General features: G+C 50.2%; 1 protein-coding gene across 6 annotated transcripts in view; it reads left to right on the top strand.

The window, feature by feature from the left end:
- LOC138567633 (zinc finger protein 10-like) overlaps nucleotides 1-17,295 on the top strand; it is a 688,866-nt gene that overhangs the window by 420,193 nt on the left and 251,378 nt on the right. The gene's annotated exons all lie outside the window — the stretch shown is intronic.

The raw sequence follows: 17,295 nt of genomic DNA on the forward strand, positions 1-17,295 counted from the left end.
TATCGACCAGTCACCACCCTCAGACCGACGGACAAACCGAGAGGACCAATCAAACTCTGGAACAGTATTTACGCTGCATGCTGCAACAAACTGAAAAAACTTGGAAAGATATCCTTTGGATAGCCGAGTATGCCTACAATAACTCTGTCCATTCGGGAACTGGGAAAACCCCGTTTTTTCTTTTGTACGGCAGTCACCCTCGAACCTCGGAGTTGGATCCCCTCCAAGATCTTGAAACACCAGCAGTAGACTACCTGCATTCTACAATCACCCAAGCCTTTAAGGAAGCTGTTTCTCACCTTCAAAGGGCTAAAGAACAATACAAGAAAGGAGCAGATCAACATCGGAAGGAAGCCCCTCACTATCAAGTAGGGGATCAAGTCTGGTTATCCACCAAATATCTATCTCTAAAAGGGCCACGCACATTCAACCCAAGATACCTTGGTCCCTATTCCATCACTACCATAGTAAACCCAGTAGCGGTCAAGTTGGACTTGCCCCTGCACATGAAGATACATCCGGTCTTCCACGTCTCTCTATTAAAACCCGTGCAACCTCAAACCCGACTAACCAAATCTCCAAAACCTATCCTAGTGGATGGAGAACTCGAGTTTGAAGTCAAAAGCATTCTGGACTCCAAGATCTCCAAATCTAAACTATTCTACCTAATTGACTGGAAAGGCTACGGCCCCCAAGAGAGATCCTGGGAACCTGCTGAATATGTCCACGCTCCTCGCCTAATCAAAAGATTTCACCGAACATTTCCTGACAAGCCAAAACCACCGGAGAAGCCCGGTTTGGGAGGGGCCTTGAGGGGGGGTACTGTCATGATCTCTGCTTCCAAAAGGTCAGGGTTTTCCCAACTCCCTTGGAAGCAGATCCATAACCCAGGTTCCGAGTGCCAACCAGTCCCAATTGGGACCTTTTGGACCCAGTCCTGGCGCCAGTGGCACCAGGCTCATAAATATGCCCAGTCCCAGCGCTGGAAGCGCCGGGCTCATAATGCTTGGGTGGACTTACCTTCAGCAGACCATGCTGCTTACTTGCCTGCCAGTTGAGCCTCTGATCCTCTTCTGTTTGGAACTACTTTTCCTGTTGGGTGGGGCTGGAGCCACTCCCTAGATTCAGAACACTGGAACTCTTCTGGAAGGCAGGAACTCTTTTCTTACCAGGAACTCTTTTCTTACTTAGGCGTGGCTGTGGAAGGAGACACCTAAGCACTACAGGAGGCTATTTAAACCACACCCGGTGGATGAATCTTGCTTTGCGTTATTCTGCAACCTCTGCAGCAGAACGCTCATCGTGTCTTCTGCATCCGGTCCTGGGCCTAAGGAAAAAGGCTTACCATCCTGAATCCAGTCTTCAGCAACACCTATAAAGACAAGAAAGAACAGGTTAGCATTCCGGCATCTGAAAGGCAAAGGCTTACCATCCTGAATCCAGTCTTCAGCAACACCTATAAAGACAAGAAAGAACAGGTTAGCATTCCGGCATCTGAAAGGCAAAGGCTTACCTACTCTTAGTGCGCTCCAGAGGTCTTCACACTGCATTCCGGCATCTGAAAGACAAAAGTTTACCAACTCTTCGCACGCTCCGGAGGCCTTCGGCGCTGCATCCCGCATCTGAAAGACAAAACAAGGTGTGTTTAAAGACATTGGGGAACTTTAATACTCACGTGCCATTACTCCTTTCCACATCTAATCCAGTGGGTATTCCGGCACCCTGCAGCCGCTCCGAACTCGTACCTGCAAAATAAAAAGACAGTTAGAGCGCATAGTGAAGCAGGCAACAAGCGCTTACTTACGTGCTTCCAGGCGCTTCTATTCATCACACGGGCTCCATCTTCAACTCACTTCAGCCCGTCATCCGCCATCGCCGGAACCCTGCAAAACAAGAGACATCATTACTAAAGACTTTAAAGACATTTGAATGACTCGAAACTTACCGTTCGTGCAGTAAACGACGGACAGCAGTCCTCTGAAGTCAAGAGGCCTGCGCTACCTATCCAGTGAAGAAACTGGTTACAGCACCCTGCCCCGAGGCAGATGGAGAGCTCGGCATTCACTTACCTAAGGTGAGAGTGTTAACCTTTGGGGGTCTACAGGAGAGGAGAAGAGGAAAGAGATAGGGACACCCCAATAACCCCAGTTCATTAACCCCATATTTTCTATCTGCAGACATCTTACTCTACACGTCAGGCATACAGTGCACAGAGGTCCAGCCCAAAGAGCCAACCGGGTGCTACACATCACCTTTGAAGATACGGTAGTCGCCCAGTCAAGACCGGCACCTCTGCGAGAATCAGGTGAGCGTTACAGCGGGAGAACGGACTTCTGGAGGCCCTGACCCGGTGCGTGAACTGAGGGGGGGGGGGCCCGGAAGAGCTGCATACAGGGCTCCTTCTCCACCCTGACGGCTGCGGAGTTCCCCTGGGGGATAGCGGCTTTGGCGGAGGAATTGAGCTGGGGTCTGGAATCCCCTGGCTGGGACTGCCGCAGGAGGGGGGGACCCTACCGACCGCCGCTTGCAGTAATTATTGCCCCGACCGGTGAGTTGGCTGTGGAGGGGAGTCGCTCACAGCATCCAGAGAGGGACTTGGGGGTGTGCAGCGATCTGCTTGGGAGGGGGCGGACTTCCTTCTCCTGCGTCGACGGGCCCCCCAGGAGTGCGAAGGAGCTGATGCCCTCCAAGCCTAGGAGTAGAACGTTGCGCTCCAGCCAGCGGTCGGGGGACCCCCTGGGTACCCTCCCCTCCATGTGGTCGGTGATGGAAGGCACGGGCAATGATGGAGTGGCTAATGGGCATCACAACATGCACACAGCTCATGAAGAGACCGGGAGCCGGGAACCTCTGACGAGGGGGGAATTCAAGGGTGAGATGCATGCCCTAAGCGAGACTTTAGCCAAAACCTTTCAGGATCAGTTCCAGTTGCTGCGATCCGATCTGAATATGGCTCTGGGGGAGCTGAAACAGGAGGTGGCCCACTTGGGTGAAAGAACGGGCACACTGGAAAGGGGCCTGCAGGAAGTGGAAAAGGATGGTACGGCCAACGGGGAGGCTATCGATCGCCTGGACCTAGTGACTCGCAATCTAGAAATCCAACTGGAGGACCTTGAAAATAGGTCGAGACGGGTCAATGTTAGAGTTAAACTCTTGCCGGAGTCGGTGGCGGACAGGGACTTGAAGGGAGAAGTTCAGAGAATTTTCATGGACTTGCTGGGCGAAGAGGACCCCGAGGCAATAGAGCTGGACAGGGTGCACAGAGTGGGCTGGCTCATTCGCGGCCCTGACGCTAGACCCCGGGATGTTCTGGCTGCGTTTGCGCGGTACGCCCAAAAGGAGACGGTGCTGCAAGGCGCTGTGAACCGGTCCAATATAAGGGCCAGGAGATCACTCTGTTTCAGGATCTGGCAAACAGTACCCTACTGAAAAGGAGGGCCATGCGACTCGTCCTCAGAGAACTCGCTAGGAAAAACATCAGGTACAGGTGGACTTTCCCGTTTGGGCTGGTGTTCGAGTGGGATGGTGTTCAAAGGAGGGCCACTTCTCTGCAGGAGGCGGCTGCTTTCATCAACCTTGATCTTGAGGGAGAGGGGGGGCGCTGGGGGAGCCCACACGACTCAGTCGATTCAAGGAGACAGGGTCAGACCTTGTGCTTGGTCGACCGTAGGGGATAAAGCAAGGAAGAAAATGGCCCGAAGGTGGCCGCAGGAGGGAGGAGGGGTGGCCGCTCGAGGAGGGGAAGAGGAGAGGGAGCCCGGCCTAGGATGACTCTGGAGATATGAACTAGGATGGAATACTAAAAGGGGGTGGTGGGATGTTGGCTATTAGTGGAGATGGGAGGGTAGCGGAGGAGCATCTCTTGGATCATGCAAGGACAAGTGAGTCCGGGGGTATGTGGGGGGTTTTCGGTCCGCCCTCCAAGTTGGGGTTGGGAGGGCGAAGGGTTGGGAAGGGGAAGGGTGTTCTTTGGGCGAATGGGGAGGGGGGATGGGAAGGGGGGGAGGTTTCAATGGTGGTCACAGCACCCAACAGGGAAGCGATGCCCAGCGGTACCGGTAGCGGGGGAGGGGGGCGAGTGTGGAGGAGTGGGGCAGGGACCGGGGTCCCGTTTCAGACAGAAAGGAGGGGATAGTGGCCGGATGCCTTCCTGAGCCTCTGGAAGGTCGACCGGTAACGGCACAATATGCCCGCTTGATACCTTTAAGTGGCAAACACATAATGTGAGGGGGCTCAAGTCCCCCCTTAAGCGCACACATCTGGAACAATTTGTTAGGTCTCACAAGCCAGATGTGTTGGCGTTTCAGGAAACTCACCTGAGGAGGCAGGATCAGGCTCGGCTGCGTCTTAAGGGTTTTCCCCTGATATGGTTCGCGTCTGGCCCTACGAAGAGGGGGGGAGTAGCCCTTGCTTTTGGAAGGAGTATTGACTTTAAGCTGCAGGAGGTTCTCAGGGATAGTAACGGTAGATATGTGGTGGTAAGGGGGACTATAATGGATTCTTGCTACACCGTTGCGTCTATATACGCACCGAATGTGGGTCAAGACCAGTTCTTACGAGATACCCTGAGCACCATCGAGAATTTCGCCAGGGGCCAGGTGATTTTGATGGAGGACTTTAATCTGACCTGGGATAGGGCTGGAGACCGCTCTGGACGCGGAGATGGTTGGGGAGGCAGTGTGGCCTCCCCCCAATTGAGGGAAAGATGGGCAGGGGCTGGCCTCCGCGATGTTTGGCGTTCACTGCGGGGAGGCGAGGAGGGCTTCACATTCCTGTCTGATGTTCACAAGACACAATCCCGAATTGATTATATTTGGATTTCTGCCAGTCTAATGGGAAGGGTGGAGTCGGTGGAGGTGGGCCTTCTCGGAATTGCCGATCACAGGGTGGTACAAATGGACCTGAGGCTGGAGAGGCGCAGGCCCGGGGTGTGGGGGTGGAAATTCCCGGGGGAGCTTTTAAGGGACCCGGTGATATGCAAAGAGCTGGACGACAAGATTCAGGGTTTCTTTGTGCGGAACACGGCCACGGACACGAGTTTGAACACTGGGTGGGATGCTTTCAAAGCTACCCTGAGAGGGGACCTCATCGCCTTGAAGGCGGAGAGGAATAAAAGGTTGAGGAAACTGGAGATCCAGCTAGAGCGGGAGGTGGAGGCGGCTAGAGCCCAACTGCGGGAAACCCCCACGAGGAAGGTCTTTAAGGCGTATAGGCTGGCAGAGGGTCCACTAGGGATTTTGAGAAATAAGAAGGCGGAAGAAGCCATGCTGAGGGTGAGGCAAACCTTTTACGCTAAAGCTAATAAAGCAGGCTCCTAGCCCGCCTCTTGAGGGGATAAAGGGAACAGAGGGTAATCATGGCCCTTAGAGACCAAGGGGGTGGGCGACTTACCCATGCTGAAGAGATAAAGGAGAGAGTAGTGGCGTTTTACGAGGCCCTTTACTCCTCTCAGGGACCGGCCCCTCTCCCGCAGAGGGAGTTCTTGGGGAACTTGCCCCTTCCGTGGGTTTCCAGGGAGGTGGCAGAGGAGCTGGGCCGCCCTATCACTGAGGATGAAGTGAGATCAATTATTGTCTCTCTCCCCCGGAATAAGGCTCCGGACCCGGATGGCTACCCCGCCTCTTTTTATAAAGCATTTCCCCACCTTTTGGTCCCGCAACCGACGCAGTTATTCAACTCGTTTTGTGCCGAGGGCGGAATCACACAGACGATGGAGGAGGCTAAGATCACCCTTATTCATAAGGTTGGGAAGGATCCGGAGGAATGTACCTCATATCGTCCTATCGCCCTCATCAATACAGAGGCAAAAATCTTCACAAAGATCTCGGCGAGGCGGCTAGAGAAGCACCTTCCCTCTCTGATCCACCAAGATCAGTCGGGTTTTGTAGTGGGACGGCAAACCGCTGATAACATTAGGAGGCTGGCTCATTTAGTAGAGAAGTCCCGTAAGACGGCCACCCAGGCGATCCTCTTGGCGCTAGACGCCGAGAAGGCGTTCGACCGGGTGGAGTGGTCGTTCCTATTCCAGGTGATGGAGAAAATGGGGCTTGGGGAGGGATTCATTAACCTGGTTGCTGCAAACCATAAAAATCCCACGTCCCGCATCCTAATTAATGGGGAGATGTCCCGGTCTTTTAGGCTTCGGAGGGGGACAAAACAGGAGTGCCCCCTTTCCCCGTTACTCTACGCTATCTACTTAGAACCACTTCTGTTGACGATACGCCAGACAGCAGAAATCACTGGGATCCTCTTCGGAGGGGGGCAACATAAAGTAGCGGCTTTCGCCGATGATATGCTGCTTACATTAACCAAGCCAAGAGAATCTCTCCCAGCTTGCGTAGCGCTGCTAACTACTTTTGGAGAAGTTTCGAGTTTGCGGGTTAACTTCCAGAAGTCTGAGCTGATGAATCTCTCCCTGGGTGGAGGGGAGGCGAGGGAGGTAAGGGAGATGTCCCCATTCAAGTGGAGCCCCTCTGGGTTGCGGTACTTGGGAGGGAGGATCACCCCCTCACTGGCTGGCTGGTACGGCGCAAATTACGAGCCGATGCTCTTAGCCATTAAAAAAGATCTACGGAGGTGGGGTGCTCTCCCTATTTCATGGCTGGGTAGGGGGGCTGTTCTTAGGCTGGTGATACTCCCCCGGGTGCTCTACCTTTTCCAGGCCATCCCGTTGAGGGTCCCGGAGAGCTTCTTTAAGAGGCTTGATAGGTTGACTAGGGTTTTTGTGTGCGGGGTTGGGGGGTATCGCGACTATCCAGACAGCTTCTAATGACCTCCAGGGAGAGAGGGGGCCTGGCCTTCCCCGATTTTCGTCGCTACCATGACGCGGCACAGCTCAGGATTATCAAAGAATGGTTTTCGAAAGATTATCTGAAGCATTGGGTGAAGATGGATAGAGCGGTGGCTCGGCATCATCTGGGGGAAGTTCTCTGGCTCCCGCGACTGTTGCGACTTCCGCACCTGTCATGATCCCTACCTCCAAAGAGCCAGGTCCGACCCAGCAACCCCAGAGGCAGGCATCATTTCCCCCAGGGAAGTGCCAGCGGGCCCAAGCTGGGGCCCTTTGGACACAGTCCTGGCGCCTTAGGCGCCAAGCTCATAAAGCTAGACATGTGTTCAAGTGTTTTAATGTGCACTTACCTGATGCAGACCATACTGCTACATCCAGGCCCTCTTGAGGCCTGAATGGAACTACTTTACCTGTGGGACTACTTTCCCTGGGTGTGGGCGGGGAAGGATACATACCTGATCGGTGAAAGGATACATACCTGGAACTTCTTCCAAAGCTATTTAAACCACACCCGATCAGCAACTCACGCTTCGCGTTGTTCTGCTCCTCGCAGCTGGACGCTCACCGTGTCAGCTCCTGCTTCTGGACTTCAGCCACGCCTGTCAGCATCCTGAGTCACCTGCTAAGAGAGAATTGGAGAGAAAGAAGACCTTACCTGCTAAAGCAGCATCACGGAGACATCACACCGACAATCCTGAAAGGGAAGACATCATTTTAAAAGCATTTCGCTTCGATCGCTGCAGCGCTGCATTTCACTCACCTTTCCTGGGCACCTCCATCTTCAGCAGCGATCATCCAGATCTGCAGCCACTTCCCAGAGCCTAGAGAGAAAAAGACAAGAACACAAGGTGAGATAAAGGAAGGGAATAGGAAAAGCTCAGTTTCCTTCTAAGACTTACCTGTTTGGTAATTCCCATTTCATTTCGGGTCCTGCCGCTTCCTGGCATTCCGGACCCCGGCCCCTATGGGGGAAAAAAGACAAAGACATTGAATGAGCGAATGCAAAGACATTACCCGAACGCTCATCCAGAACTTACCTGTCATTTACTGGAACTGCACGTTTCACTTCGGGTCGGCGCCATATCTCCGGCATTCAGAACCCCGGCCCCTAAGGGGAAAAAGACATAAGCGTTAGCGCTTGCTGCAATAAGACAATGAACATTATTATTAAGCTTCAACTTTTGAACTTGCTACAGAACTCTTACAGCGCCTTACCTGAATAGTCAAGCTTATTTGAACTCCCATCAAACCTCAATCCAGTGAAGTAACTGGGTTTCAACACGCCCCTGCATCAGAAGCAGGATGGAGAGCTCATCCTTCCTGACCCGAAGGTGAGACTTCACGGGGAATCGAGGAAGGGTATCGTGGAGGGTTGGAAGGGAGTTGGAGGCTTGAGCATTATTCAGTCAGTAGGTAATACTCCCTTTTCACGCACAGGGGAATATTCCTGCGAGCCAGTGAGTCCATCTTCAGAGTCCTGCGCTTCACCATTGAAGAAGCATCAGCACTCGAAGCCAGACCTGCGCCTCCGTGGGAATCAGGTGAGCGTGACAGAACGCGAAGCCTACCCACAATTTCCCACCCGGGCGCTATGGAGACTTCCGAGACAGATCAGCTGGCCCAGCTTTTGGGGGAATTACGGGCAGAAGTGCACTCAGCCCGCCAGGAGACTAACGCTCTCAAAAGAGAACTGATCCTATCCAAGGAAAGAACAGATGACCTGGCCAAAAGGTTATTGCAGGCCCAGGCAGGGCACACTCCTTTACCTAATTCCGGAGGTACTTCCACATCAATGGGTTTGAATAACCCGGTACAAATCAATCTACCTGAACACATGCCTTTGGCCTCGCCAGAACGTTTTGCGGGGGATCCCAAGAAATATGCTGTCTTTATGAACCAATGTTGTTTACACTTTCTATGCAGACCCGGGGCCTTCCCTAACGATCAGACCAACGTAGCCTTTATACTATCTTACCTCAGTGGCAGTGCTGCCGATTGGTCTATTCCATTGGTAAATCAGGATGATCCCATTCTCCAGAATTTTCAGGGTTTCCAGGCCAGCATGGAAAGATTGTTTGCTCGACACTCTCAAGGACAGGCCCTTGATAACGAACTGCTATCCTTACGACAAGGTAATCAGGATCTCTTGTCCTACGTTGCCACCTTTAATAGACTGGTTGTGGAAACTGGATGGCCAGAAAACAAAAGGATCACATTGTTTCATCGAGGCCTGCGCGGAGAGCTTAAGGATGTTCTAGCTCAGATAGTAGATCCACCCCAGGTCTGCGCAGACTACATAGACTTGGTGGTTCAACTTGATCACAGACTTCAAAACAGAAAAGCAGATCGGTTCAAGTACGAAACCCGAGTACCGATTAAAACCCACGCTAACTCCAAGAGTACCGACGTATCCGCACCTATGCAAATCGGCGGTGTTAAAGGACCATTAACGCAGAAGGAACGAGAGAGAAGGCGGCAAAAGCAACTTTGCCTGTATTGCGGGACTTCCTGTCACTTTCTTCGAAATTGTCCGGTTAAACCACCTAAGAAGGTGGTTGGAGCCACTGATAACGATTTATTGACACCTGATTCGGGAAACGACCTAGCCCGACAAGCGTAGGGGTCCGCTTGCCGAGCTTGAAAACAAACTCTTTGACCTCGCATTTTGTCATGCCAATGGTGCTCGTGGACCCAAAACAGCCTCAGCTGTTGCATGCTATAAAAGCATACATCGACAGTGGAGCTATTGGAAATTACATAGACCGTGAATTGGCTTCCAGGATTAAGCTCCCTCTCCGCCCAAAAGTAACCCAAGATGTCATTACTACAGTAGATGGAACTGAAATAGCCTCAGGGCCTGTAACACATTCCACTGTTGAAATGACACTGGTGGGTCAGGATGGACATCGGGAAGCAATCGTGTTTGATGTGATCAAGGCCCCACAATTTCAAGTAATTCTTGGAATTCCTTGGTTAGAAACACATAATCCCAGAATTGACTGGCGAGCAAAGAAGATAAGTTTTCCTGATTGTGAACCAACTTGTTACCCAAGAAATCCAGTTATGGGTCTAGCCTCAGCAACTTCCACCCCTGTACAGCTACCGTCAGAATACCAAGAATTCCAAGATGTTTTTCAGAAGGAACAGGCTAACACGTTACCTCCCCATCGGTCTTATGATTGCCAAATCGATCTGGTACCCAATGCTCAACTACCTTGTAGTAGGATTTATGCTCTTACGGAACCTGAGAACCTACATTTGCGTCAGTATTTAGATCAGTACCTAGCCAATGGTTTTATTCTTCTGTCCAAGTCTCCTGTCTCCTCAGCTCTGTTCTTCGTGCCGAAAAAAGAGGGCGACCTTAGAACATGTATAGACTATCGCGCCCTAAATCAAATAACGATTAAGAATCGTTACCCTCTGCCCCTGATCCCTGAGCTTATCGACCAGGTGAAAGACGCTTGTGTGTACACCAAGTTAGATCTCCGAGGAGCTTATCACCTGGTGCGTATAAAAGAAGGCGACGAATGGAAGACTGCATTCCGCACCAAATTTGGGCTCTTCGAATATCAGGCGATGCCCTTCGGTTTGTGCAATGCACCTGCCGCCTTTCAGTACTTTATGAATGATGTTCTTCGGGAACTTATCGACGTCTGTGTCATTGTTTATATTGACGACATCCTGGTGTACTCTTCTTCAGAATCCGATCACAGAAAACATGTTAGGGCAGTTCTTGAGAAATTGCGCCAGCACAGACTATTTGCAAAGCTCGAAAAATGCGTTTTTCATACCACAGAAGTGGAGTTTCTCGGATTCATCCTGACACCTCAAGGAGTCCGAATGGACTCGCGAAAGGTGGACGCCATGCTCAAATGGCCATCTCCTAGCTCGGTGAAGGGAGTTCAGAGCATGCTCGGCTTCGCCAATTTCTATCGAAGATTCATCCCGGAATTTTCCCGAACAGTCCAACCCATCACAGCTCTCCTAAAGAAAAACAAACACTTTGAATGGACTCTTGAGGCCGAACAAGCCTTACAGGACCTGAAAACCAAATTCACCTCTGCACCTATATTGAAGCACCCGCACCCAGATCTCCCTTACATTGTGGAAACCGACGCATCCAGTTCGGCCATGGGAGCTGTCCTGTCGCAAAGAGACCCAGAAACTAACCAACTACACCCTGTGGCCTTTTGGTCCAGGAAATGTTCTCCTCCTGAAATCAACTACGCAATTACCGACAAGGAGTTACTGGCTATTAAATCTGCTTTCAAGGCTTGGCGTCACTACCTTCTCGGGGCAAGACACACCATCACTGTAATTACGGACCACAGAAATTTACAGTATTTAAAGACAGCCAAAACTCAATCTTCACGACAACTCCGATAGGCTCTATTCTTTGCGGAATTTGATTTTGTAATTACCTATCGCCCTGGCTGCAAGAATGGTAAAGCGGACGCCTTATCCCGGATTGGCATGGAAGAACCCAATTCGAGTTTAGAACCTGTGCCAATACCTGAACAAAGAATCTTAGGCCTAACTTCATTGCAAACTATTGAGGACATCTAAACGCAAGTAAAACAGCTTCTAGACTCTTCAGCCTTACTGGAATGGAGTCAAAAGGGTCCTCATTACACCGTTAAGGATGACTTACCCTACTTCCAGGAGCGGTTGTTTCTGCCTAGTAAAGAATTGCAAGAACTTGTTATTGCCCATCATCATGAATCATTAATGGAAGGACACCCTGGTATCGCTAAAACGGAGGAAAAAATCAAACGCCACTTCTGGTGGCCTTCTTGGAGAAAAGACATAAAGTCTTTTGTATTGTCTTGTGGAATTTGCGCCCAAAACAAGGGTCAAAAGAAAAGGCCAGCCGGCCTACTTCAACCCTTGGACATTCCACCAGCACCATGGCACACCTTGTCAATGGACTTTATAACTGACCTGCCTCCTTGTGCTGGTTACAACACTATCCTTGTAATTGTGGATCTATTCTCCAAAATGGCCCACTCTATCCCTTTAAAAGGTTTGCCTTCAACTTCCACCTTGGCCAAGGAATTTCTGGAGAATATAGTTCGCATACATGGTTTCCCTTCCATATTAGTCTCGGATCGTGGAAGTCAATTTATCTCCCATTTTTGGAAGAAGTGTTGCCAACTAGCACAAATAGATGTGCGGCTATCCACCAGCCACCACCCCCAGACCGACGGACAAACCGAGAGAACCAATCAGACTCTCGGGCAATATCTTCGGTGCATGTTACACCAATCCGAGTTAAATTGGAAAGACATCCTTTGGATCGCAGAATATGCATACAACAATTCAGTGCATTCTGGAACCGGACAAACTCCTTTTTATACTTTGTATGGTCACCATCCTCGGACCTCTGATCTAGATCCACCTCTGACCCTGGACATGCCCGCAGTAAATCATCTGCATTCCACAATAACCCGAGCCTTCAAAGAAGCTGCAATTCATTTACAGCAAGCCAAGAAAAAGTATAAAGAAAACGCTGATTTGCACCGAAGTAAAACTCCTCCTTACCAAGTAGGAGATCAGGTATGGCTAGCAACGAAACATTTACCCCTCAAGGGCCCGCGATCCTTCAATCCCAGATTCATAGGGCCTTATCCCATCAAGGCTATAATCAATCCCGTGGCCTTTAAACTGGATTTACCGTCTAACATGCGTATTCATCCAGTTTTTCATGCATCACTTTTGAAGCCAGTACAACCAGGGACCCGACTGTCCAAGCCTCCAGACCCAGTTCAAATTGAAGGGGAATTAGAATTCGAAGTTAAAGACATTTTAGACTCCAAGGTGTTAAAGTCCAAACTCTTCTATCTTGTTGACTGGAAGGGATATGGACCTCAGGAGAGATCGTGGGAGCCTAGTAACCATGTTCACGCACCTCGATTAATACAAAGGTTCCACCAGAGATTTCTGAACAAGCCAAAACCCCCGGAGGGAACAACCTTGGGAGGGGCCTTGAGGGGGGGTACTGTCATGATGCCTACCTCCAAGGAGCCAGGTCTGACCCAGCAACCCCAGAGGCAGGCATCATTTCCCCCAGGGAAGTGCCAGCGGGCCCAAGCTGAGGCCCTTTGGACACAGTCCTGGCGCCTTAGGTGCCAGGCTCATGTTGGACCCCTGTCCTGGCGCCTTAGGCGCCAGGCTCATAAAGCTAGACATGTGTTCAAGTGTTTTAATGTGCACTTACCTAATGCAGACCATGCTGCTACATCCAGGCACTCTTGAGGCCTGAATGGAACTACTTTACCTGTGGGACTACTTTCCCTGGGTGTGGTCGGGGAAGGATACATAACTGATCAGTGGAAGGATACATACCTGGAACTTCTTCCAAAGCTATTTAAACCACACCCGATCAGCAACTCACGCTTCGCGTTGTTCTGCTCCTCGCAGCTGGACCCTCACCGTGTCAGTTCCTACTTCTGGACTTCAGCCACGCCTGTCAGCATCCTGAGTCACCTGCTAAGAGAGAATTGGAGAGAAAGAAGACCTTACCTGCTAAAGCAGCATCACGGAGACATCACACCGACAATCCTGAAAGGGAAGACATCATTTTAAAAGCATTTCGCTTCGATCGCTGCAGCGCTGCATTTCACTCACCTTTCCTGGGCACCTCCATCTTCAGCAGCGATCATCCAGATCCGCAGCCACTTCCCAGAGCTTAGAGAGAAAAAGACAAGAACACAAGGTGAGAGAAGGAAGGGAATAGGAAAAGCTCAGTTTCCTTCTAAGACTTACCTGTTGGGTAATTCCCATTTCATTTCGGGTCCTGCCGCTTCCTGGCATTCCGGACCCCGGCCCCTATGGGGAAAAAAGACAAAGACATTGAATGAGCGAATGCAAAGACATTACCCGAACACTCATCCAGAACTTACCTGTCATTTACTGGAACTGCACGTTTCACTTCAGGTCGGCGCCATATCTCCGGCATTCCGAACCCCGGCCCCTAAGGGGAAAAAGACATAAGCGTTAGCGCTTGCTGCAATAAGACAATGAACATTATTATTAAGCTTGAACTTTTGAACTTGCTACAGAACTCTTACAGCGCCTTACCTGAATAGTCAAGCTTATTTGAACACCCATCAAACCTCAATCCAGTGAAGTAACTGGGTTTCAACGCGCCCCTGCATCAGAAGCAGGATGGAGAGCTCATCCTTCCTGACCCTAAGGTGAGACTTCACGGGGAATCGCGGAAGGGTATCGTGGAGGGTTGGAAGGGAGTGGGAGGCTTGAGCATTATTCCGTCAGTAGGTAATACTCCCTTTTCACGCACAGGGGAATATTCCTGCGAGCCAGTGAGTCCATCTTCAGAGTCCTGCGCTTCACCATTGAAGAAGCATCAGCACTCGAAGCCAGACCTGCGCCTCCGTGGGAATCAGGTGAGCGTGACAGCACCTCTATTTGAGCGATATTACGAAAAGCGTAGCGGATAGCTGGGATCGGGCTGTAGGGAGGTGGGGGACCACGACTTTTTTCATCGCCGTTCACCCCTATTTTTCAGAATGGGGATTGCACTCCGGGAATGGAGGGTGGAGCGTTTCTGGTCTGGGAGGAGGGGGGATGTAAGACCTTGAAGGACATGTTCATTGGAGATAGAGTGAAAACATTTGAGGAATGCAAAAAAGAGTTCAGTTTGGGAGAGAGGGAGAGGCATCGGTATTCCCAAATTAGGCATTGGGTGATGTCTCCGGTCATAAGGCGGGCGGCGACTAGGGATCTAACCCACTTTGAAAAGTTCTTAACATCCCATGAGGGCTCTAAGGGCCTTATATCAGCCTTGTACAAGCAGTTAGAGAAAGGTCGCCCATGCACTGGTTGGGTTTATATGGCTGACTGGGAGCAGCATTCGGGGGTCCGAATGGAGCAGACTGACTGGGAGAGACTGTCGGCACGGATCCCCAGGATCGCGAATGCCATCCAGGTGCGGGAGGTTTGGTATAAGTGCATGATGGGATGGCATTACACCCCCGCCCGTATTCATGCAATGTACCCTGCTACCCCGGGGGAGTGTTGGAGGGGGTGCGGGGAGAGGGGTGCGGCCTCACATATCTGGTGGGATTGTCCCATCATCCAATCATTCTGGGACGGAATCAAACGGGCCACAGCCCAGGCTCTGGGGGGGGGGGGTGCCATTCGGGAGATTTTACTGGGGAAGAGTGGGCTGGAGGAGGAGGGCGTAGGAAACGGGCGCACCAAGGCGTCAGTGATATTCACTTTGGCGTCGATGTCCCTCATTGCGCAGAGGTGAAAGGGGGCCGCGATCCCTACGGAGCAAGATTGGCTGAGGAAAATGTGGGACATCGTTTCGCTAGAGTGGGCCACATATGCCGCGGATAATAAACTGGAGTCTTTCCGCGCAAACTGAGGAGAGACCTTGGAATACTTAAAGGGGGACTTCCGAAAACAATGGTGCCCGCAAAGACTTAAACTCCTGGACATCTTTGTTTGAGAACTCAAGGGAGAAAGGCGGCTGCGAAGTGAGGCCCTTGGGTGCTGTGACACGGGGGTGGGGGGTTGTTCAACTTATTTCCTTTTCTTTATATTTATGTTCTCGTCATTGTTGACTTGTACTTGCTTTTTCGTAGTTAACGCAATAATAATAAAAAAGAAATTTAAAAAAAAAAAAAAGAATGAACATTTGGTGGCAGGGAGCTGTTTATATTGCAGTGCTAACATAATGGCCCCAGGTTCGGACTGGGACAAGAAATAGGCCCAGACACCTCACAAATTGGCCCTCACTCTAGAAAAAAAGTGGCCCTCATCCGTCAATTGTGTCAATTCACGACTTTACAGATAATGCTGCTTATATTTTGTTAATGGTGTTTGTTGCTGTAATGTTTTCAGGCTCCTACTTCCAACCATCATATAATTATTGCATTCTTATATAGTGTGTTTTATACTTGCACACGATTTCTCCTGCTTTTAAGTGCTGTAATAGCAGGTGCTATTATTCCAATAAATAGTGGTCAGTGTATGAACCAACAACCTGAGAAATATGAAAGGCCAAATGGGCTCAGATGCAGGCTTCGTACTTGTGAAGTGCAGGCTGGCTCCATCGTGAGCGACTACATCAGGTGAATACTTGACTTGTGAGTGACCCATCCAGGTACTCCAGACAGTAGCCATGGCCCTGGCATTTGATAATGATTTATTATTTATATAGCGCTTTTGCCAAAGCACTGTACATAGAACATCTTTACATACAATAATTTCTGACTGAAGTAGTTTGTACTCGTTTATCAGCCTCAAATTAATTAAAGGCTGAATTAGCCTTGCCAGGATTTGAACCTGCTAATCACATAGAGCGCAGCAGCGCCAGCGAGTGCTCAACCTGCTGGTCTTTATTACTAGAGTAAGAAAGGAGGAGCAAGTAAGTCCTTTCTTCCTCCTTCTCCCTCTTTCTCTCTCTCCCCCTCTACTCCCCTCCCTTCCTTTCTTTCCTTCTTCTTTCCCTTCGTTTGTTTTTTCTTGCTTTACTCCTTTTCTTCCTTTTCTCCATCCCTTCCTTCTTTCTTGTACTCTTTTCATTTTCTCCTTTCCTTTTCTCCTTCCCTCCCTTTCTTTCTTTGTTTCTTCCTTTCCCTTTTCTTCTTTCTTTTTTGATTCCTTCCTCACCTTCCCTTCTTCCCTTCCCTTTTTTCCTTCCCTCCCTTTCTTTCCTTTTCTTTCTTCCCTTTTCTCTTTCTTCCCTTTTCTTTTTTTTTCTTTCTTTCTTTCCTTTTCTTCCTTCATTCTTTCCTTTTCTTCCTTTCTTTCTTTATTGCAACCTACAAGCTAGTCCTTCAAGAAATATTTTTGGAGCCTTCAGATAATATGCACTCACTGCCCCCCTACAACCAAGAGGTTCTGTCTGGCACAACTGAAAGACTACACAGCATCCACCACCAACACAAGAATGGTTCCTCCTACTCAAGCAACAGAAAGGGCAAACACAGCCTGCATATCTTGACAGAGCTTATCATGGAAAGGAGCTTATGTTGTAGACTGGCCAATTTTCAAATGAAACACAGCATAATTGGTGTGGGCAGGCCATGTGTGATATAGTGACTAGTAGTATGTGTATGGTTTTGGCATGGTTTCTCAAAGGCACTTTTCTGTATGTTTTTTTATCATTTGCTTGTATCCTTCTCCCTTCTGCACCTGAGTACTTCAATCATCTGCACTATTCTCCCTGCCCTGTGTGACGAATCTGAGGATGTCCCTTCTCCCCTAAGGAAAGACCTTTCCCATGGGGCCAGGGCGATGCATCACCTCCAGTACAATAGTCCCCCTGGGAGTGGTGCACTGAGGGAGGATCACACGGAGAAGGGATCCCTCTATCGGATTGGGGGCGGCCATCATCAAAGAATGTGTTGTGACCCCACTTCAATACACTCAACCCTTTCTCCAACCCCTTCTCCAACTCTAAACCCTCCCTCCCCCTCTCTAGATAGAGCCAATTTGTTCTGTTGTGAAGTCAGTCAACCTAACATACATGA

The sequence above is a fragment of the Ambystoma mexicanum genome, chromosome 2p, assembly GCF_040938575.1.
Source record: "Ambystoma mexicanum isolate Mex_15411 chromosome 2p, UKY_AmexF1_1, whole genome shotgun sequence".
Lineage (NCBI taxonomy): Eukaryota > Metazoa > Chordata > Amphibia > Caudata > Ambystomatidae > Ambystoma > Ambystoma mexicanum.